Source organism: Diadema setosum, chromosome 10 (assembly GCF_964275005.1).
Source record: "Diadema setosum chromosome 10, eeDiaSeto1, whole genome shotgun sequence".
Lineage (NCBI taxonomy): Eukaryota > Metazoa > Echinodermata > Echinoidea > Diadematoida > Diadematidae > Diadema > Diadema setosum.
In genome coordinates, this window is record NC_092694.1 from 19718371 (window position 1) to 19742212 (window position 23842).

The following is a 23842-nucleotide window of genomic DNA, read 5'->3' on the forward strand; positions in this document are numbered from 1 at the left end:
AGCTTTCGATCCTAGCAGAATCTTCGTCAGAGGCAAAATGACAAACATGCAGGGAAAGCAATCACATATAAGGACTTTACACAACAAGAACAGACAGGGACAAGCTGGGTACACAGAACAAAGAAACAAAGGAGAGGGAGGTCATGGGCAAGGAGCCCAACAGGTAAAAGGAGGGGGATTAAAGCAGGAGGGTGGACAGACAATAGGCAGAGGAGAGGGGACAGACAAAAGGCAGAGGGGGTCAGTGATGATCATGAGGATCAAGGAGGCAACCAATGAAGGAAAAGGATGAATAGGGAGGCAACATCAAAGAAGATAGGGAACACCAGAGGGATAAAGAAAGGGAAAGAGTGAAAAAAGCAACAGCAAGAGGAAGGGGGGGGGGCTGAGCAAACAGTGAGCCCTGAAAGGTGTACCAGGAGGAGGCAACAAGGGGAAGAAATCAAACATATCAAAGTGTATACATATACACACACAGTAATAATAATGACAATGAAATAACAGTAATGAAAAGAATATTGATAAAAGAAATAAAATAAAGCACATATGAAAAACTGGGGGAGAGAAAACTGTATACATTGTAAGTACACAAAAAGCAGGCAAGGCAAGATAAGCACAAGTATGTGTAAACAAACAAAACCGGGTGTGTGTGTGTGTGTATAGGTAGAAAAGGCTGTATAAAAGAGACTCGGACTAGAGGAAGGAATCAATTGGGGAAAAAAGGGTCTGCAAATGGAAAAAGGCACAAAGAAAGAACAAAATGAAATTGAAAAATGAAAAATGAAAAAGCGAATAATAATGGTGATAATAATAAAAAAAAAATATATATATATATATATATATATATATTAGAGATATAAGAGGTGGTTAGTCATTTCCCTCCTGGATGTTGAGGCCATGGGGTTGGATGGTGTGAAGTCGTCTCATCCAGAGCTTCTCTCTGCTGGTTCTGACTGTGTCTGGACGAGTGCCTAAAGATTCAATGCCCTGTAGAGTCATATCAGTGATGGAATGATCGGGTAGATTGAAATGGTGGCCCACTGGAGTGTCGAGCTTGGCTGTGTTGACAGTAGATCTATGTCCGTAGAAGCGTCTTTTGAGTGTTGTCTTGGTTTCCCCAACATACTGGATTCTACAAATTCTGCAAGTGATGAGATACACGACATTAGTGGTGGTACAAGTGATGTTTCCCTTTGTGTGGTGAGAGAGGACGGTAGAGTTGCTGGTGAAAGAGTCACTCTCATGGATGTGTATGCTACAAATGATGCACCTGCTGGCTGAACATTTGAATGTGCCATGCTGTAAAGGAGAAGAATTGTCAGTGAGGGAGGGTACTTCAGCACGGACGATGAGATCCTTGAGGTTGTGGGGGCGCCGGTACGCCAGGATGGGAGTATCTGGGACGGCCTGGGAGAGACGATCAGAGGTGTGAAGGATATGGTGATTATCACGAAGGATATTGTGGAGAGAGGGTAGATTGGGATGGAAAGTGGTCACGAGTGGTATTCTGTCAGTGGTGTCCTGCTTGTTGGTTTTCGGTTTGAGAACTTCAGATCTGGGGAGAGAACGAACTTTGTTGATGGCTTGTTGAACTCTCCTGGTACCGTAGCCCCTGGCTGCGAGATGTCTCTTCAGGTTCCTGGCATGGAAAGAAAACTCAGAATCCTCAGAGCAGATACGGCGAAGTCTGAGGGCTTGACTGTAAGGGATACTGGTTTTGCAGTGGCGGGGATGGCAGCTGGCTGAGTGAAGGTACTGATGGGTGTCTGTGGGTTTAGTGTAGAGAGTGGTGGTGACATGGTTAGACTCCTTTCTAACGGTGACATCGAGGAAGTTGGTCTCTTCTTGGGAGAAGTCGGAAGTGAATTTGATGGTTCTGTGGAAAGAATTGATGTGGTCAATGAAAGTATGGAGGCTTTCTTCCTCCCTGGTCCAGATGAAGAAAACGTCATCGATGTAGCGCCACCAAATCCATGGACGACAGGGCGCTGAATCTAACATCTGCTGCTCTAGCTTGGTCATGAAGAGACAGGCGAAGGAAGGAGCCATCCGGGTACCCATTGCTGTGCCAGATACCTGTAGGTAGTGCTTGTCCATGAATGTGAAGTTGTTTTTCGTCAGTACATGTGACATGAGGGATTTGATGTCAGATATGGGGGGGTTGGAATGGCCGCTGCATGTCAAAGCCTCACAGGAGGCTAGAATACCTTCATCATGGGGAATATTGGTGTAGAGAGAGGAGACGTCGAAAGTACCGATGATTGCTGTCTCGGGTATCTGGTCCTTGATGTCATCGAGCTTCCTGAGAAAGTCTGGTGTGTCATGAATGTAGGAGGGTGCGAGTGAGACAAGAGGTTTAATGTGGTGATCAACAAAGAGGGAAATGTTCTCTGTTGGGGAACCATTTCCAGAGAGGATGGGACGACCAGGATTGCCAGGTTTGTGGATCTTGGGGAGGAGATAAAATCGGGCAGGTTTGGCATTAACGGGGGAGAGAAATTTGTGAGCCTTCTTGGTGAGGTGTTCATGTTCCTTCATGTCATCGAGTGTTCCTCTAGTCCGAGTCTCTTTTATACAGCCTTTTCTACCTATACACACACACACACACCCGGTTTTGTTTGTTTACACATACTTGTGCTTATCTTGCCTTGCCTGCTTTTTGTGTACTTACAATGTATACAGTTTTCTCTCCCCCAGTTTTTCATATGTGCTTTATTTTATTTCTTTTATCAATATTCTTTTCATTACTGTTATTTCATTGTCATTATTATTACTGTGTGTGTATATGTATACACTTTGATATGTTTGATTTCTTCCCCTTGTTGCCTCCTCCTGGTACACCTTTCAGGGCTCACTGTTTGCTCAGCCCCCCCCCCCTTCCTCTTGCTGTTGCTTTTTTCACTCTTTCCCTTTCTTTATCCCTCTGGTGTTCCCTATCTTCTTTGATGTTGCCTCCCTATTCATCCTTTTCCTTCATTGGTTGCCTCCTTGATCCTCATGATCATCACTGACCCCCTCTGCCTTTTGTCTGTCCCCTCTCCTCTGCCTATTGTCTGTCCACCCTCCTGCTTTAATCCCCCTCCTTTTACCTGTTGGGCTCCTTGCCCATGACCTCCCTCTCCTTTGTTTCTTTGTTCTGTGTACCCAGCTTGTCCCTGTCTGTTCTTGTTGTGTAAAGTCCTTATATGTGATTGCTTTCCCTGCATGTTTGTCATTTTGCCTCTGACGAAGATTCTGCTAGGATCGAAAGCTCAGGCCCCTTTTGACTCCATTATAATAAAGGTGATGAAATCGAATTAGGCCATTATGAAAGTTTCATTGAATTTCCACAAAATTTGGTATTTGACAGTAGCGACGCAAAAGTAAAAAAACATCGGGCAAGTATGTTCGATGTGTTCTTGAAGGAGAGAAAATTCTTGCATTTGTTCTGTCGATTTCGTCGATTTTGTTACTCGCTAAGAAATCCGTGCAAGGTTCGACAAAATAAAAGAAATCCGTTACTGTGTGAATCGTACATTACATTGAAAACGTCTTTGAACCCGTTCCCAATGTAAAACCGTTAAACTTTTGTTCAAGGTATACGAAATACATTGGTTATCAAGAAACAGAACGCTATGAATTAAAATAGATGACAAATGAAGAATTTAAGATGCTTGATAGTCTATTTACTTGCAGTTTGACACAAGTACCAAAGTATTTCAAAGTAATAGAACGAATCACATGACTTTTTTCTTCCCGATCGTGAATTGCGTGTCCTATGGTTTGTTATCTTTGCGTCATTACTACAAATGACGAAATGTGTTGTACATGATTTGTAACAATCCCGCCAATTTTGTTAATGTGATTACAAAGCTATTTTGTTCAAAAGAAACAAAAACATTCGACTGTGAATTTTTATTTCGTTTCTTATTTATGGCGGAATTCACAAGTTAATAAGAAGCTTTTACAGATGTAGATCAAAGTAGACAATTTGGGATACGATGTTTCAAAACGAGTTTCTACATTCAGAATTGGGCTACTTTCTCCAAACTAATTGCCGTAACAATAAAAAATCGAACTATCCTATTTGAAGATTAAATAATTTATTAAATTGTTAAGCCAGTGTTTACTTCTTTAGTTATTTTTAGATAGAAGTTATTCAAGAAAAAAATGTGAAGATTGACGTATTATCGCAAAAAGACGTCAATAAGCGCGCAACGGTGACGAAATCTACTTAGACCATAATAACACCAACTAATACAATCTGTCTTTGGTTAATTTTTTCTCAATCTGACAGGTTTAAACGCTTTTTCGTCAGACACTTGTACGTTCCATACTTGCGTAAAGGAGTTTGATATAACGGTGATGAAATCGAATTAGCGTTTTATGAAATTTTACCTGAATTTCATGCAAATTTTGTATTTGACAGTAATAACGCGAAGGGCATAAACATCGAGCAAGCACTTTCGATGAGCTCCTTACGGAGAGGAAATTCCTTTGATTCGGTCTGTCAATTTCTTCTATTTTGTCACTCGCTAGAAATACGGGGAAGGTTCGACAAAATAAACGAAATCCCTTACTGGGTAAATCGTACATTATATTGAAAACGAGTTTGAAACCTGTTCCAATGTAAAACCGTCAAATTTTCGTGCAGTTCAAACGAAATAATTGGCTTTCAAGATAGTGAACGTTATGAATTCGTGAATGATAAATGACCAATTGAAGATGCTTGATAGTCTAATTATTTGTAGTTTGCCACAAGTACCAAAGTATTTGAAAGTATTTGAAAGTAATAGAAAGAATCAAATCTCTTATTGCGCATCCTATGGTTTGTTATGTTTGCGTCATTACTACCAATGACGCAATGTAAGCCTATAATAAACTATATGTAACAATGTTTTTACACACCTCGAATTTTGTGAATCTAGTACAAAGCTCCTTCTTGTTTGTTGAAAGGAAACAAATCATTAAATTGTGAATTTTGTTTTCATTTCTTATTATGATGCAATTCAGAAGTTTAAAGAAACTGCGTGAATACAACAAAATAGTGATGGACAGAAACATCGTTCAAGCATTTTCGATGTGTTCCTTAAGGAGAGAAAATTCCTTTGATTCGTTCTGTCAATTTCTTCTACTTTGTTATTTGCTATGAGAAATAAGTGGAAGGTTCGACAAAATAAAAGAAATCCGTAATACATCAAATTGAAAACGGGTTTGAACCCGTTCCCAATGTAAAACCGTTAAATTTTAGTGCAAGGTAAGCAAAATAATTGGTTTTGAAGAAAGATGATAAATGACCAATTGAAGATGCTTGATAGTCTTACTACTTGCAATTTGCCACGAGTACCAGAGTATTTGAAAGTAATAGAACGATTCAAATGTCTTTCTCTCTTTGATCGTTGATTGCTTGTCCTCATGGTTTCTTATCATTGCGTCATTACTACCAATGACGGAGTGCATAGTAAATTCAATGTAACAATGTTTTCACACTCCGCGAATTCTGTGAATCTTGTACAAAGCTCTTCCTTCATTGTTCAAAGGAAAGAATCATAAATGGTTGTGAATTTTCTTTTCATTTCTAATTATGATGCAATTCACAAGTTTAAAACAAACTGCGTGAATACAAGAAAAGAGTGATTCCATATCCTGATTATACAAATTGAAATCAAAGTAGACAATTTGGTTCACGATAAAGTTTGTGTAATGAGTCTCTACATTATAACGGTGATGAAATCGAATTAGCCCATTATGAAAGTTTCACTGAATTTCCACTAAATTGGGTATTTGGCAGTAACGATGCAAAGTAAAGAAACATCGGGCAATTGTATTCGATGTCTTCTACAAGGAGAGAAAATTCTTGCATTCTTTCTGTCGATTTTGTCGATTTTGTCACTCGCTAAAAAATCCGTGCAAGGTTCTACAAAATAAAAGAAATCCGTTACTGGGTGAATCGTACATTACATTGAAAACGTCTTTGAACCCGTTCCCAAAGTAAAACCGTTAAACTTTTGTTCAAGGTATACGAAATAATTGGTTATCGAGAAACAGAACGCTATGAATTCAGGTAAATGACAAATGAAGAATTTAAGATGCTTGATAGTCTATCTACTTGCAGTTTGACACAAATACCAAAGTATTTCAAAGTAATAGAACGAATCAAATGGCTTTTTTCTTCCTGATCTTGTATTGCGTGTCCTATCCTTTCTTATCTTTGCGTCATTACTACAAATGACGAAATGTATTGTACATGATTTGTAACAATCCCGCCAATTTTGTTAATGTGATTACAAAGCTATTTTGTTCAAAAGAAGCAAAAACATTCGACTGTGAATTTTGATTTCATTTCTTATTTATGGCGGAATTCACAAGTTAATAAGAAGCTTTTACAGATGTATATCAAAGTACACAATTTGGGATACGATGTTTCAAAACGAGTCTCTACATTCTTAATATGCGAAATTGGGCTACTTTCTCCAAACTAATTGCCGTAACAATTAAAAATCGAACTATCCTACTTGAAGATTAAATAATTTATTTAAATTGTTAAGCCAGTGTTTACTTCTTTAGTTATTTTTAGATAGAAGTCATTCAAGAAAAAAATGTGAAGATTGACGTATTATCGCAAAAAGACGCCAATAAGCGCGCAACGGTGACGAAATCTGCTCAGACCATAATAACACCAACTCGTACAATCTGCCTTTGGTAAATTTCTTCTCAATCTGACGCTTTTTCCTCAGACACTTGTACGTTCCATACTTGCGTAAGGGACTTTGATATAACGGTGATGAAATCACAGTTTAATGGTTGTGAATTTTGTTTTCATTTCTTATTCACAAGTTTAAAAGAAACTGCATGAATACAAGAAAATAGTGATTCCATATCCTGATCTGTAAATTAGCAAACATGTCGGAAAAAACCAACCAGGGTGAATCGTACATTACACTGAAAACGGCTTTGAAACCGTTCCCAATGTAACACAGTTAAATTTTCGTGCAAGGTATACGAAATAATTGGTTATCAAGAAACAGAACGGTATGAATTCAAGTGAATGACAAATGAAGAATTTAAGATGCTTGATAGTCTATTTACTTGCAGTTCGACACAAGCATTTCAAAGTACCAGAACGAATCAAATGCCTTTTTTCTTCTTGATCTTGAATTGCGTGTTTCTTATCTTTGCGTCATTACTAAAAATGACGCAATGTATTGTACATGATTTGTAACAATCCCGCAAATTTTGTTAACGTTATTACAAAGCTATTTCGTTCAAAAGAAACAAAACATTCGATTGTGATTTTTTTTTTCATTTCTTATTATTCACAAGTTTAAAAGAAACTTTAACAGATGTAGATCAAAGAAGACAGTTTTGGCCAAGATAATGTTTCAAAACGAGTCTCTGCATTCTTAATATACGAAATTGTGCTACTTTCTTCAAACTACTTTAAATTGCCGTAACAATTAAAAATCGAACAATCCTACTTCAAGATTGAATAATTTATTAAATTGTTAAACCAGTGTTTACTTCTTTAGTTATTTTTACATAGAAGTCATTCAAGAAAACTCCTCGACTCAAAATTGAAAAAAAATGTGAAGATTGACGTTTTATCACAAAAAGATGAAAATAAGCGCGCAACGGTGACGCAGTCTACTCAGACCATAACACCAACTCATACAATCTGCCTTTGGTGAATTTCTTCTCATTCTGACAGATTGAAACGCTTTTTCGTCAGACACTTCTACGTTCCATACTTGCGTAGAGGAGTTTGATATAACGGTGATGAAATCGAATTAGCGTTTAATGAAAATTTCCCTGAATTTCCTGCAAATTTTGTATTTGACAGTAATAACGCGAAGGACAGAAAGATCGAGGAAGCATTTTCAATGTGCTCCTTACGAAGAGAAAAATTCCTTTGATTCAGTCTGTCAATTTCTTCTACTTTGTTACTCGCTTAGAAATAGGGGGAAGGTTCGACAAAACAAAAGAAATCCGTTATTGGGTAAATTGTACATTACATTGAAAACGGGTTTGATACCGTTTCCAATGTAAAACCGTCAAATTTTCGTTCAAGGTAACCGAAATAATTGGTTTTCAAAAAACAGAACGTTTTAAATTCAAGTCAATGATAAATGACCAATTGAAGATGCGTGATAGTCTAATTACTTGTAGTTTGCAACAAGTACCTAAGTATCTGAATAGAAAGAATCAAATGCCTTTTGTCTTCTTGATCTCTAATTGCGTGTCCTATGGTTTGTTATCTTTGCGTCATTGCTACCAATAATGCAATGTAGGCCTATTTTAACGTTTTCACACACAGCGAATGTTGTGAATATGGTACAAAGTTCTTTCTTCTTTGGTGAAAGGAAACAAATTATTAAATTGTGAATTTTGTTTTCATTTGTTATTATGACGCAATTCACAAGTTTAAAAGAGACTGCGTGAATACAAGAAAATAGTGCTTCCATATCCTGATTTTCAAATTAAAGGGTTGTATAGTTTTGGTTGAGACCTAAGTTCAGGTTTCTAACATATTTTTGGTGAGATGAGAAACCTCATGAAATATGAAAGAGCACGGAATTTTATGAGGAATTCAACGTTTATTGGATGAAAATTGATTTTCAAATTGCTGAGATATCCGAAAAAGAGCAATTCTAATAAAGTGTGGGACAAACACTTAATTACAATCGCTGTGTTTTACTTTGTTATTGGATGTTTCAGTCATTCCAGACTCGATTTTCATCAAATAAACTTTGAATTCCTCTTAAAATGGTATTTTTGAATTGTTCCTCAAGGAGAGAAAATTCTTTTGATTCGTTCTGTCAATTTCTTCTACTTTGTTACTCGCTAGAAATAGGGGGAAGGTTCGACAAAATAAAAGAAATCCGTTATTGGGTAAATCGTACATTATATTGAAAACGGGGTTGAAACCTTTTCCAATGTAAAAACCGTCAAATTTTCGTGCAATTCAAACGAAATAATTTGTTTTCAAGAAAGGAAACGTTATGAATTCAAGTGAATGATAAATGACTAATTGAAGATGCTCGATACTGGCAGTTTGCCACAAGTACCAAAGTATTTGAAAGTAATAGAAAGAATCAAATTACTTTTGTCTTTTGATCTCTAATTCCGCGTACTATGGTTTGTTATCTTTGCGTCATTACTACCAATAACGCATTGTAAGCCTATAATAAATTATATGTAACAATGTTTTCACACACCTCGAATTTTGTGAATCTAGTACAAAGCTCCTTCTTTTTTGTTGAAAGGAAACAAATCATTAAATTGTGAATTTCGTTTTCATTTCTTATTATGACGCAATTCACAAGTTTAAAAGAAACTGCGGAAATACAAGAAAATAGTGCTTCCATATCTTGATTTTCAAATTAAAGGGGGCGTATAGTTTTGGTTGAGACCTATTTTCAGGTTTCTAACATTTTTTGATGAGCTGTGAAACCTCTTGTGAAATATGAAAGAGCATGGAATTTTATGAGGAATTCAACGTTTATTTGATGAAAACTGGTTTTGAAATGGCTGAGATATCCGAAAAAGAGCGATTCTAATAAAGTGTGGGACCCACACTTTATTACAATCGCTTCGTTTTACTTTGTTTTTGGATGGTTCAGTCATTCCAGACCCGATTTTCATCAAATAAACTTTGAATTCCTCTTAAAATGGTATGCTCTGTACTATATCATGTGTTTTCTTGGTATCTCGCAAAAAGATTAAAGCCCAATTCTCAGATCCCTTTAAGATCAAAGTAGACAATTTGGTTCACGATCATGTTTTCAAACGAAATTAGTCTATGTAATGAGTCTCTGCGTTATAACGGTGATGTAATCGAATTAGCGTTTTATGAAAGTTTCCCTGAATTTCCTGCAAATTTTGTACTTGACAGTAATAACGCGAAGGACAAGAAACATCGAGCAAGCATTTTCGATGTTTTCCTTAGGGAGAGAAAATTCCTTTGATTCGTTCTGTCAATTTCTTCTACTTTGTTACTCGAGTTTCAAGTTTAGTTTCAAGTTTATTCATTTGTCTTTCTTCCAACAATAGGCAATATAACAATAACATAACAATAACATTGACACTTTCTTTCAAGAATATGTAGGAACAACAACAACTAATACTAAAATTTTTGCAAATACATAAGTATATGATTACATACCAGAAATGATAAAGAAAGGGTAACAAATATTTTGAGAAAGGCAAACGAGGAGACCTTAGTGAAGCATAGCTTGTGAGACAAGGTCCCTCAGGAATAAAAGATTGGAAAAAAATACATTGTGTATATATATATATATATGTATACGTAGTGGGAAAAAAATAACAAAAGGTACACAATTCCAAACGGAAACAGGGAATAGACAAGGGAGGCTATGTGTAATGGGGTGAAGGGAGATTATTTACATAAAACAAGGGTAGGAATGAAGGGAGGGGGTGGAAAGGAAGGATAAAAAAGGGTTATGTGAGACGATAAAATACATACAAAAACACACAGACTTATAACAAAAACAAAAACAAAAACACAAAACAAAACAAAACATAACAAAACAAAACAAAACATGACAAGAAGACAACTGGGTTTCAATAATATAGGTTTTCCCGGCCAATTTCGCACTTTTTCCAGTCCAATTCCTAACTGCTGCATTCAATTTAGCACAACATAGCCTAGACGGCATGTTCGGTATTTAAATTTTATAATCTTTTCATTCAAATTCATTTTGGAGCATTCAAATTATCTTTTACATCATTCGAATCAGCACTTTTTCGGTTCAAATTCGTAAGACAAGCACCATTTCGCAAATCGTTCATTCAATTTAGCACGATATAGTCACGTGATCACGTAAACGCTGCGCTCGTTCATTCGAATTCATTCTTGGGCATCCAATTTCGCATTTACTGCAGTCAATTTAGCAGACACGTTTATGCTTTTATTCTGATATCACCTTTGCAACAGTACTTTCAAAATAAGTACATGTGTTTAAAGTGTTCGATAGCATTATTTCATTCACAGATACATTGATCTTAAGTTTGTTTTGTCAATAATTGGGGGAAGGAGGTTTCAATTTACATGATCATTTCTTTCATCTGGGTGTTTCATTATTTTCATTTGGTGGGTGCTAGATTGCGTTAATTATCATTAGGAATAAATAAAAGTTCTTGGATCAGCTCTAGCCATCAATTTATCAAGGTTATTACCCTCAAATGCTTCTATGATTCTTTCCCTGTTTTCTTGAGAGATACGCCTGTATCTAACTCGTACTGCCATGACTGGACATAAGAAAGTGAAGTGAATCTATGGTACTGCTGCAAGCATGGCATGTATAGTTCTGATAACATGTATGGAAGAAGAGGGGCGTTACAGAACAACAAATTTGAGTTATTTAGGGTCAAAGATACCTTTACTATATAGTTAATAGTGTGTGGATGAAACAAAAATTCACATTTAAATACGCATAATTCACGGTTCTCACCTTTTCAAAATAGAAATAACATTACGCCAATTTGAATGAACATATTTGGAATTTGACTGCCCATACGCGAAATTGAATGACTGAAATACCATTTTCCGCCAGTGCTGGCGAATTTGAATGACTGAAGAGCACGTGCCAATTTGAATGCCCGTTTTACGAATTCGAAAGGCACATATGCGAATTTCATTGAACGAACAAGTTGCAATTTTGAATGACAGAATGTGCAGTGACGAGGATTTTCGCTAAATTGAATGAACCTTTTATCAAATGGACTGACAAAAGTGCGAAATTGGCCGGGAAAACCTATATTATACATTGATACTTTCTTTCTTTTCTTTAAAGGGAAGTCTGACATAAAAGTATATGCATCTGTAATATAACATACAGGACTTACTTTCAGTTATTGACATTAACATTGTTAAACATTGTTTTAACGACATCACGAATCAACACAATAAGTATTTAAAAGATGAGACAAGCCTACGCTTGAAGGCTGATTTACTTGAAGTATGTTTAATGCTTGCATCAAGCGAATTCCAAAACCTGGGCCCAGTATGTACTAGCGTTTTAAGAGTAAATTATGTCCTTGCACGGGTTAAGTGCAAACCTGAAGCCTGCCTTGTGTTATATCTATGAACATCACTATTTTTCTTAAAACGCTGTGCTAGTGCCAGTGGGAGTTCACCTGCATTAAGATCATACATTAGAGACCCTAACTGTATTAAATAGATATCTTCCACTTTCAGAATTTTATATTGATGAAAGAGAGCATTAGTGTGACTACGAAAATGTACATTACAAATTATTCTTATAACTCTCTTCTGGGTCAAAAATAGCTTTTCATTTTGCGATTTTGAAGAATTACCCCACGCTACTATACCATAATTAAGATATGGAAGAATTAAAGTAGAATATAGGAAAAACAGTATTTCTTTGGGAATAACTCTTTTTAGTTTGCATATAACACCAGTATTTCGTGATAAGAGCTTACAAATGTTATTCACATGTATTTTCCAATTCAGTTTGTCATCAATATACAGACCAAGAAATTTTGTTGAGTTTACTCTATCTAACGCAACTCCACCAAACAAAACATTTCCTGGTAGTATTTTAACAGAATTACTAAAAAGCATATAATTGGTCTTCTGAAAATTCAATGGCAGTTTGTTTGCATGAATCCAAGTTATAATATTACTTAGCCCAATATTAACTGTTTGTAAAAGGACCTGAGGATTTTTGTGTGATAAAAATATGTTTGAGTCGTCTGCAAATAAAATAAATGAGAATACATCAGAGCAATATTGAAAATCATTAATATATATAAGAAATAATAGTGGTCCAAGTAGTGATCCTTGTGGAACTCCACATGTGACATTTTGTAACCCCGATTTTTCATCATTCAGTGAGACAAACTGCCTCCTGTTAGATAAGTAGCTTTCCCTCTTAGTCCGTAATGAGATAACTTCTGTAATAAAATAGTATGATCAACAGTGTCGAAAGCCTTGGAGTAATCCAGAAAAATACCCACTGTGTGCATGCCGTAAAAATTTTATCAATAAAATGTAAAAAAGCATGACTTGTTGTGTGCTTTTCACGAAAACCAAATTGAAAATTGGAGAAGGTTTGGTTCACATTAAAAAATTTCACTGTCCTGACATACATAAGTTTTTCAAGGATTTTGGAAAATGTGGATAAAAGAGAAATTGGACGATAATTACTCAATAACTGGGGATCACCTTTCTTAAAAATAGGTATCACCTTCGCTATTTTCATATTCACAGGGACAATACCATCATTCATTGATAGATTAAAAATATATACAAGAGGTTAAACAACCCCTAATATAACATTCTTTATCAAATCATTTGAAATACCGTCATAACCTGGGCTCTTCCTCTTTTTAAGGGAATTCACAACATTAAAAAGTTCTTCTTCATTTGTTGGGATTAAAAATAAACTGCTTAGGTTTGGTTCCCGTAAATAATCAGAAAACATCTTCTCGCAGTGACGCACTGCCCTTGACAGATTGGGACCAATACTACAAAAAAAAATCATTGAATTTATCAACAATGACATTTTTATTTTCAATTAGTTCACCATTGATTCCAATGTCATGTATATCTGACTCGCTAGAAATAGCGGAAAGGTTCGACAAAATAAAAGAAATCCGTTATTGGGTAAATCGTACATCACATTCAAAACGGGTTTGAAACAGTTTCCAATGTAAAATCGTCAAATTTTAGTGCAAGGTAAACGAAATCAGTTTTCAAGAAAGAGAACGTTTTGAATTCAAGTGAATGATAAATGACCAATTGAAGGTGCTCGACAGTCTTATTACTTGCAATTTGCCACGAGTCCCAGAGTATTTGAAAGTAATAGAATGAAACAAATGTCTTTCTCTCTTTGATCGTTGATTGCTTGTCCCCATGGTTTCTTATCATTGCGTCATTACTAGCAATGACGGAATGAGTAGTAAATTATATGTAACAATGTTTTCACACTCCGCAATTTTTTTGAATCTTATACAAAGCTCTTCCCCCATTGTTCAAAGGAAAAAATCATTTGTTTGTGAATTCTGTTTTCATTTATTATGACGCAATTCACAAGTTTAAAAGAAACTGCGTGAATACAAGAAAATAGTGAGTCCATCTCCTGATTATACAAATTGAAATCAAAGTAGACAATTTGATTCACGATAAAATTTGTGTAATGAGTCTCTACATTATAAGGGTGATGAAATCGAATTAGCCCATTATGAAAGTTTCATTGAATTTCCACTAAATTGGGTACTTGGCAGTTACGACGCAAAGTAAAGAAACATCGGGCAAATATATTCGATGTGTTCTACATTTGTTCTGTCGATTTCGTCGATTTTGTCACTTGCTAAAAAATCCGTGCAATGTTCGAGTAAATAAAAGAAATCCGTTAGTGGGGGTGAATCGTACATTACATTGAAAACGGCTTTGAAACCGTTCCCAATGTAAAACCGTTAAATTTTCGTGCAAGGTATACGAAATAAATAAGAAACAGAACGGTATGAATTCAAGTGAATGACAAAATTGTAGTCATTTGTCATTTAAGATGCTTGATAGTATATTTACTTGCAGTTTGACACAAGTACTAAAGTATACTAAAGTACTAGAATGAATCAAATGCCTTTTTTCTTCTTGATCTTGAATTGCGTGTCCTATGGTTTCTTATCCTTGCGTCATTACTACCAATGACGCAATGTATTGTACATGATTTGTAACAATCCTGCCAATTTTGTTAATGGGATTACAAAGCTATTTTGTTCAAAAGAAACAAATCATTCGATTGTGAATCTTTATTTCATTTCTTATTATGGCGGAATTCACAAGTTCATAAGAAACTTTTACAGATGTAGATCAAAGTAGACAGTTTTGGTCAATATAACGTTTCAAAACGAGTCTCTGCATTCTTAATATACGAAATTGTGTTACTTTCTCCAAACTACTTTAAATTGCCGTAACAATTAAAAATCGAACTATCCTACTTCAAGATTGAATAATTTATTAAATTGTTAAACCAGTGTTTACTTCTTTAGTTATTTTTACAAAGAAGTCATTCAAGAAAACTCCTCGACTCAAAATTGAAAAAATGTGAAGATTGACGTTTTATGGCAAAAAGATGCCAATAAGCGTGCAACGGTGACGCAGTCTACTCAGACCATAACACCAACTCATACAATCTGCCTTTGGTGAATTTCTTCTCAATCTGACAGAATTAAACGCTTTTTCGTCAGACACTTGTACGTTCCATGCTTGCGTAGAGGAGTTTGATATAACGGTGATGAAATCGAATTAGCGTTTAATGAAATTTTCCCGAATTTCCTGCAAATTTTGTATTTGACAGTAATAACGCGAAGGACAGAAAGATCGAGGAAGCATTTTCGATGTGCTCCTTACGAAGAGAAAATTCCTTTGATTTGGTCTGTCAATTTCTTCTACTTTGTTACTCGCTTAGAAATAGGGGGAAGGTTCGACAAAACAAAAGAAATCCGTTATTGGGTAAATTATACATTACATTGAAAACGGGTTCGATACCGTTTCCAATGTAAAACCGTCAAATTTTCGTTCAAGGTGACCGAAATAATTGGTGTTCAAGAAACAGAACGTTTTGAATTCAAGTGAATGATAAATGACCAATTGAAGATGCTTGATAGTCTAATTACTTGCAGTTTGCACCAAGTACCCAAGTATCTGAAGTAATAGAAAGAATCAAATGCCTTTTGTCTTCTTGATCTCTAATTGCATGTCCTATGGTTTGTTATCTTTGCGTCATTACTGCCAATGATGCAATGTAGGCCTATTTTGACAATCTTTTCACACACCGCGAATTTTGTGAATCTGGTACAAAGCTCTTTCTTCTTTGTTGAAAGGAAACAAATCATTAAATTGTGAATTTTGTGTTTATTTCTTATTATGACGCAATTCACAAGTTTAAAAGAAACTGCGTAAATACAAGAAAATAGTGCTTCCATATCTTGATTTTCAAATTGAAGGGGGCGTATAGTTTTGGTTGAGACCTAATTTCAGGTTTCTAACATATTTTTGGTGAGATGAGAAACCTCATGAAATATGAAAGAGCATGGAATTTTATGAGGCATTCAACGTTTATTGGATGAAAATTGATTTTCAAATTGCTGAGATATCCGAAAAAGAGCAATTCTAATAAAGTGTGGGACCCACACTTTATTACAATCGCTTTGTTTTACTTTGTTTTTGGATGGTTCATCAAATAAACTTTGAATTCCTCTTAAAATGGTATTTTTGAATTGTTCCTCAAGGAGAGAAAATTCTTTTGATTTGTTCTGTCAATTTCTCCTACTTTGTTACTCGCGAGAAATAGGGGGAAGGTTCGACAAAATAAAAGAAATCCGTTATTGGGTAAATCGTACATTATATTGAAAACGGGTTTGAAACCGTTTCCAATGTAAAAACCGTCAAATTTTCGTGCAATTCAAACGAAATAATTTGTTTTCAAGAAAGGAAACGTTATGAATTCAAGTGAATGATAAATGACTAATTGAAGATGCTCGATACTGGCAGTTTGCCACAAGTACCAAAGTATTTGAAAGTAATAGAAAGAATCAAATTACTTTTGTCTTTTGATCTCTAATTGCGCGTACTATGGTTTGTTATCTTTGCGTCATTACTACCAATAACGCATTGTAAGCCTATAATAAATTATAGGTAACAATGTTTTCACACACCTCGAATTTTGTGAATCTAGTACAAAGCTCCTTCTTTTTTGTTGAAAGGAAACAAATCATTAAATTGTGAATTTCGTTTTCATTTCTTATTATGACGCAATTCACAAGTTTAAAAGAAACTGCGGAAATACAAGAAAATAGTGCTTCCATATCTTGATTTTCAAATTAAAGGGGGCGTATAGTTTTGGTTGAGACCTATTTTCAGGTTTCTAACATTTTTTGATGAGCTGTGAAACCTCTTGTGAAATATGAAAGAGCATGGAATTTTATGAGGAATTCAACGTTTATTTGATGAAAACTGGTTTTGAAATGGCTGAGATATCCGAAAAAGAGCGATTCTAATAAAGTGTGGGACCCACACTTTATTACAATCGCTTCGTTTTACTTTGTTTTTGGATGGTTCAGTCATTCCAGACCCGATTTTCATCAAATAAACTTTGAATTCCTCTTAAAATGGTATGCTCTGTACTATATCATGTGTTTTCTTGGTATCTCGCAAAAAGATTAAAGCCCAATTCTCAGATCCCTTTAAGATCAAAGTAGACAATTTGGTTCACGATCATGTTTTCAAACGAAATTAGTCTATGTAATGAGTCTCTGCGTTATAACGGTGATGTAATCGAATTAGCGGTTTATGAAAGTTTCCCCAAATTTCCTGCAAATTTTGTACTTGACAGTAATAACGCGAAGGACAAGAAACATCGAGCAAGCATTTTCGATGTTTTCCTTAGGGAGAGAAAATTCCTTTGATTCGTTCTGTCAATTTCTTCTACTTTGTTACTCGCTAGAAATAGCGGGAAGGTTCGACAAAATAAAAGAAATCCGTTATTAGGTAAATCGTACATCACATTGAAAACGGGTTTGAACCCGTTCCCAATGTAAAACCGTTAAATTTTAGTGCAAGGTAAACGAAATAATTGGTTTTGAAGAAAGAGAACGCTACGATTTCAAGTGAATGATAAATGACCAATTGAAGATGCTTGATAATCTTATTACTTGCAATTTGCCACGAGTACCAGAGTATTTGAAAGTAATAGAACGAATCAAATGTCTTTCTCTCTTTGATCGTTGATTGCTTGTCCTTATTGGCTTCTTATCATTGCGTCATTACTACCAATGACGGAATGCATAGTAAATTCAATGTAACAATGTTTTCACGCTCCGCGAATTTTGTGAATCTTGTACAAAGCTCTTCTTTCATTGTTCAAAGGAAAGAATCATTTAATGGTTGTGAATTTTGTTTTCATTTCTAATTATGACGCAATTTACAAGTTTAAAAGAAACTGCGGTGATGAAATCGAATTAGCCCATTATGAAAGGGTCATTGAATTTCCACTAAATTGGGTATTTGGCAGTAACGATGCAAAGTAAAGAAACATCGGACAAGTATATTCGATGTGTTCTACAAGGAGAGAAAATTCTTGCATTTGTTCTGTCGATTTGGTCACTCGCTAAAAAATCCGTGCAAGGTTCGACAAAATAAAAGAAATCCGTTACTGGGTGAATCGTATATTACATTGAAAACGGCTTTGGAACCGTTAAATTTTCGTGCAAGGTATACGAAATAACTGGTTATCAAGAAACAGAACGGTATGAATTCAAGTGAATTAGCCCATTATGAAAGTTTCACTGAATTTCCACTAAATTGTGTATTTGGCAGTAACGTGCAAAGTAAAGAAACATCGGGCAAGTATATTCGATGTGTTCTACAAGGAGAGAAAATTCTTGCGTTTGTTCTGTCGATTTCGTCGATTTTGTCACTCGCTAAAAAATCCGTGCAAGGTTCGACAAAGTAAAAGAAATCCGTTACTGGGTGAATCGTACACTAAATTGAAAACGGCTTTGAAACCGTTAAATTTTCGTGCAAGGAATACGAAATAACTGGTTATCAAGAAACAGAACGGTAAGAATTCAAGTGAATGACAAATGATCAATTTAAGATGCTTGATAGTCTATTTACTTGCAGTTTGACACAAGTACCAAAGTATTTTAAAGTACTAGGACGAATCAAATGCTTTTTTTCTTCTTGATCTTGAATTGCGTGTCTAATGGATTCTTATCTTTCTGTGGTTACAATTTTTCTTTGGTCTAATTACTTGCAGTTTGCCACAAGTAACAAAGTATTTGAAGTAATAGAAAGAATCAAATGCCTTTTGTCTTCTTGATCTCTAATTGCGTGTCCTATGATTTGTTATCTTTGCGTCTTTACTACCATTGACGCAATGTATTGTACATGAGTTGTAACAATCCCGCCAATTTTGTTAATGTGATTTTTGTTTTTGCTATTTTGTTCAAAAGTAGCAAAACATTCGATTGTGAGGTTTTATTTCATTTCTTATTATGGCGAAATGTACAAGTTTATAAGAAACTTTTACAGATGTAGCTCAAAGTAGACAGTTTCGACTAAGATAATGTTTCAAAATGAGTCTCTACATTCTTAATATACGAAATTGTGCTACTTTCTCCAAACTACTTAAAATTGCCGTAACAATTAGAAATCGAACCATCCTACTTGAAGATTAAATAATTTATTAAATTGTTAAACCAGTGTTTACTTCTTTAGTTATTTTTACATATGAAGTCATTCAAGAAAACTCCTCGACTCAAAATTGAAAAAAAAAATGTGAAGATTGACGTTTTATCGCAAAAAGACGCCAATAAGCGCGCAACAGTAACAAAGTCTACTCAGACCATAACAACACCAACTCGTACAATCTGCTTTTGGTGAATTTCTTCTCAATCTGACAGGATTAAACGCTTTTTCGTCAGACACTTGTACGTTCCAAACCTTCGTATGTTAGTTTGATATAACGGTGATGAAATCGAATTAGCGTTTAATGAAAGTTTGCCTGAATTTCCTGCAAATTTTGTATATATTTGACAGTAATAACGCGGACAGAAACATCGAACAAGCATTTTCGATGTGTTTCTTAAGGAGAGAAAATTCCTTTGATTCGTTCTGTCAATTTCTTCTACTTTGTTACTCACTAGAAATAGGTGGAAGGTCCGACAAAATAAAAGAAATCCGTTATTGGGTAAATCATACATTACATTGAAAACGGGTTTGAAGCCGTTCCTAATGTAAAACCGTTAAATTCTAGTGTAAGGTAAATGAAATAATTGGTTTTGAAGAAAGAGAACGCTACGATTTCACGTGAATGATAAATGACCAATTGAAGATGCTTGATAATCTTATTACTTGCAATTTGCCACGAGTACCAGAGTATTTGAAAGTAGTAGAACGAATCAAATGTCTTTCTCTCTTTGATCGTTGATTGCTTGTCCCCATGGTTTCTTATCATTGCGTCATTACTAGCAATGACGGAATGAGTAGTAAATTATATGTAACAATGTTTTCACACTCCGCAATTTTTTTGAATCTTATACAAAGCTCTTCCCCCATTGTTCAAAGGAAAAAATCATTTGTTTGTGAATTCTGTTTTCATTTATTATGACGCAATTCACAAGTTTAAAAGAAACTGCGTGAATACAAGAAAATAGTGAGTCCATCTCCTGATTATACAAATTGAAATCAAAGTAGACAATTTGATTCACGATAAAATTTGTGTAATGAGTCTCTACATTATAAGGGTGATGAAATCGAATTAGCCCATTATGAAAGTTTCATTGAATTTCCACTAAATTGGGTACTTGGCAGTTACGACGCAAAGTAAAGAAACATCGGGCAAATATATTCGATGTGTTCTACATTTGTTCTGTCGATTTCGTCGATTTTGTCACTTGCTAAAAAATCCGTGCAATGTTCGAGTAAATAAAAGAAATCCGTTAGTGGGGGTGAATCGTACATTACATTGAAAACGGCTTTGAAACCGTTCCCAATGTAAAACCGTTAAATTTTCGTGCAAGGTATACGAAATAAATAAGAAACAGAACGGTATGAATTCAAGTGAATGACAAAATTGTAGTCATTTGTCATTTAAGATGCTTGATAGTATATTTACTTGCAGTTTGACACAAGTACTAAAGTATACTAAAGTACTAGAATGAATCAAATGCCTTTTTTCTTCTTGATCTTGAATTGCGTGTCCTATGGTTTCTTATCCTTGCGTCATTACTACCAATGACGCAATGTATTGTACATGATTTGTAACAATCCTGCCAATTTTGTTAATGGGATTACAAAGCTATTTTGTTCAAAAGAAACAAATCATTCGATTGTGAATCTTTATTTCATTTCTTCTTATGGCGGAATTCACAAGTTCATAAGAAACTTTTACAGATGTAGATCAAAGTAGACAGTTTTGGTCAATATAACGTTTCAAAACGAGTCTCTGCATTCTTAATATACGAAATTGTGTTACTTTCTCCAAACTACTTTAAATTGCCGTAACAATTAAAAATCGAACTATCCTACTTCAAGATTGAATAATTTATTAAATTGTTAAACCAGTGTTTACTTCTTTAGTTATTTTTACAAAGAAGTCATTCAAGAAAACTCCTCGACTCAAAATTGAAAAAATGTGAAGATTGACGTTTTATGGCAAAAAGATGCCAATAAGCGTGCAACGGTGACGCAGTCTACTCAGACCATAACACCAACTCATACAATCTGCCTTTGGTGAATTTCTTCTCAATCTGACAGAATTAAACGCTTTTTCGTCAGACACTTGTACGTTCCATGCTTGCGTAGAGGAGTTTGATATAACGGTGATGAAATCGAATTAGCGTTTAATGAAATTTTCCCGAATTTCCTGCAAATTTTGTATTTGACAGTAATAACGCGAAGGACAGAAAGATCGAGGAAGCATTTTCGATGTGCTCCTTACGAAGAGAAAATTCCTTTGATTTGGTCTGTCAATTTCTTCTACTTTGTTACTCGCTTAGAAATAGGGGGAAGGTTCGACAAAACAAAAGAAATCCGTTATTGGGTAAATTATACATTACATTGAAAACGGGTTCGATACCGTTTCCAATGTAAAACCGTCAAATTTTCGTTCAAGGTGACCGAAATAATTGGTGTTCAAGAAACAGAACGTTTTGAATTCAAGTGAATGATAAATGACCAATTGAAGATGCTTGATAGTCTAATTACTTGCAGTTTGCACCAAGTACCCAAGTATCTGAAGTAATAGAAAGAATCAAATGCCTTTTGTCTTCTTGATCTCTAATTGCATGTCCTATGGTTTGTTATCTTTGCGTCATTACTGCCAATGATGCAATGTAGGCCTATTTTGACAATCTTTTCACACACCGCGAATTTTGTGAATCTGGTACAAAGCTCTTTCTTCTTTGTTGAAAGGAAACAAATCATTAAATTGTGAATTTTGTGTTTATTTCTTATTATGACGCAATTCACAAGTTTAAAAGAAACTGCGTAAATACAAGAAAATAGTGCTTCCATATCTTGATTTTCAAATTGAAGGGGGCGTATAGTTTTGGTTGAGACCTAATTTCAGGTTTCTAACATATTTTTGGTGAGATGAGAAACCTCATGAAATATGAAAGAGCATGGAATTTTATGAGGCATTCAACGTTTATTGGATGAAAATTGATTTTCAAATTGCTGAGATATCCGAAAAAGAGCAATTCTAATAAAGTGTGGGACCCACACTTTATTACAATCGCTTTGTTTTTACTTTGTTTTTGGATGGTTCATCAAATAAACTTTGAATTCCTCTTAAAATGGTATTTTTGAATTGTTCCTCAAGGAGAGAAAATTCTTTTGATTTGTTCTGTCAATTTCTCCTACTTTGTTACTCGCGAGAAATAGGGGGAAGGTTCGACAAAATAAAAGAAATCCGTTATTGGGTAAATCGTACATTATATTGAAAACGGGTTTGAAACCGTTTCCAATGTAAAAACCGTCAAATTTTCGTGCAATTCAAACGAAATAATTTGTTTTCAAGAAAGGAAACGTTATGAATTCAAGTGAATGATAAATGACTAATTGAAGATGCTCGATACTGGCAGTTTGCCACAAGTACCAAAGTATTTGAAAGTAATAGAAAGAATCAAATTACTTTTGTCTTTTGATCTCTAATTGCGCGTACTATGGTTTGTTATCTTTGCGTCATTACTACCAATAACGCATTGTAAGCCTATAATAAATTATATGTAACAATGTTTTCACACACCTCGAATTTTGTGAATCTAGTACAAAGCTCCTTCTTTTTTGTTGAAAGGAAACAAATCATTAAATTGTGAATTTCGTTTTCATTTCTTATTATGACGCAATTCACAAGTTTAAAAGAAACTGCGGAAACACAAGAAAATAGTGCTTCCATATCTTGATTTTCAAATTAAAGGGGGCGTATAGTTTTGGTTGAGACCTATTTTCAGGTTTCTAACATTTTTTGATGAGCTGTGAAACCTCTTGTGAAATATGAAAGAGCATGGAATTTTATGAGGAATTCAACGTTTATTTGATGAAAACTGGTTTTGAAATGGCTGAGATATCCGAAAAAGAGCGATTCTAATAAAGTGTGGGACCCACACTTTATTACAATCGCTTCGTTTTACTTTGTTTTTGGATGGTTCAGTCATTCCAGACCCGATTTTCATCAAATAAACTTTGAATTCCTCTTAAAATGGTATGCTCTGTACTATATCATGTGTTTTCTTGGTATCTCGCAAAAAGATTAAAGCCCAATTCTCAGATCCCTTTAAGATCAAAGTAGACAATTTGGTTCACGATCATGTTTTCAAACGAAATTAGTCTATGTAATGAGTCTGCGTTATAACGGTGATGTAATCGAATTAGCGGTTTATGAAAGTTTCCCCAAATTTCCTGCAAATTTTGTACTTGACAGTAATAACGCGAAGGACAAGAAACATCGAGCAAGCATTTTCGATGTTTTCCTTAGGGAGAGAAAATTCCTTTGATTCGTTCTGTCAATTTCTTCTACTTTGTTACTCGCTAGAAATAGCGGGAAGGTTCGACAAAATAAAAGAAATCCGTTATTAGGTAAATCGTACATCACATTGAAAACGGGTTTGAACCCGTTCCCAATGTAAAACCGTTAAATTTTAGTGCAAGGTAAACGAAATAATTGGTTTTGAAGAAAGAGAACGCTACGATTTCAAGTGAATGATAAATGACCAATTGAAGATGCTTGATAATCTTATTACTTGCAATTTGCCACGAGTACCAGAGTATTTGAAAGTAATAGAACGAATCAAATGTCTTTCTCTCTTTGAT

At 35.0% G+C, this 23842-nt stretch overlaps 1 pseudogene; it reads right to left on the reverse strand.

Moving 5' to 3' along the window:
* Window positions 1-1586: 1586 nt before the first annotated feature.
* LOC140233838 (uncharacterized) overlaps window positions 1587-23842 on the reverse strand; it is a 34693-nt pseudogene continuing 12437 nt past the window's right edge.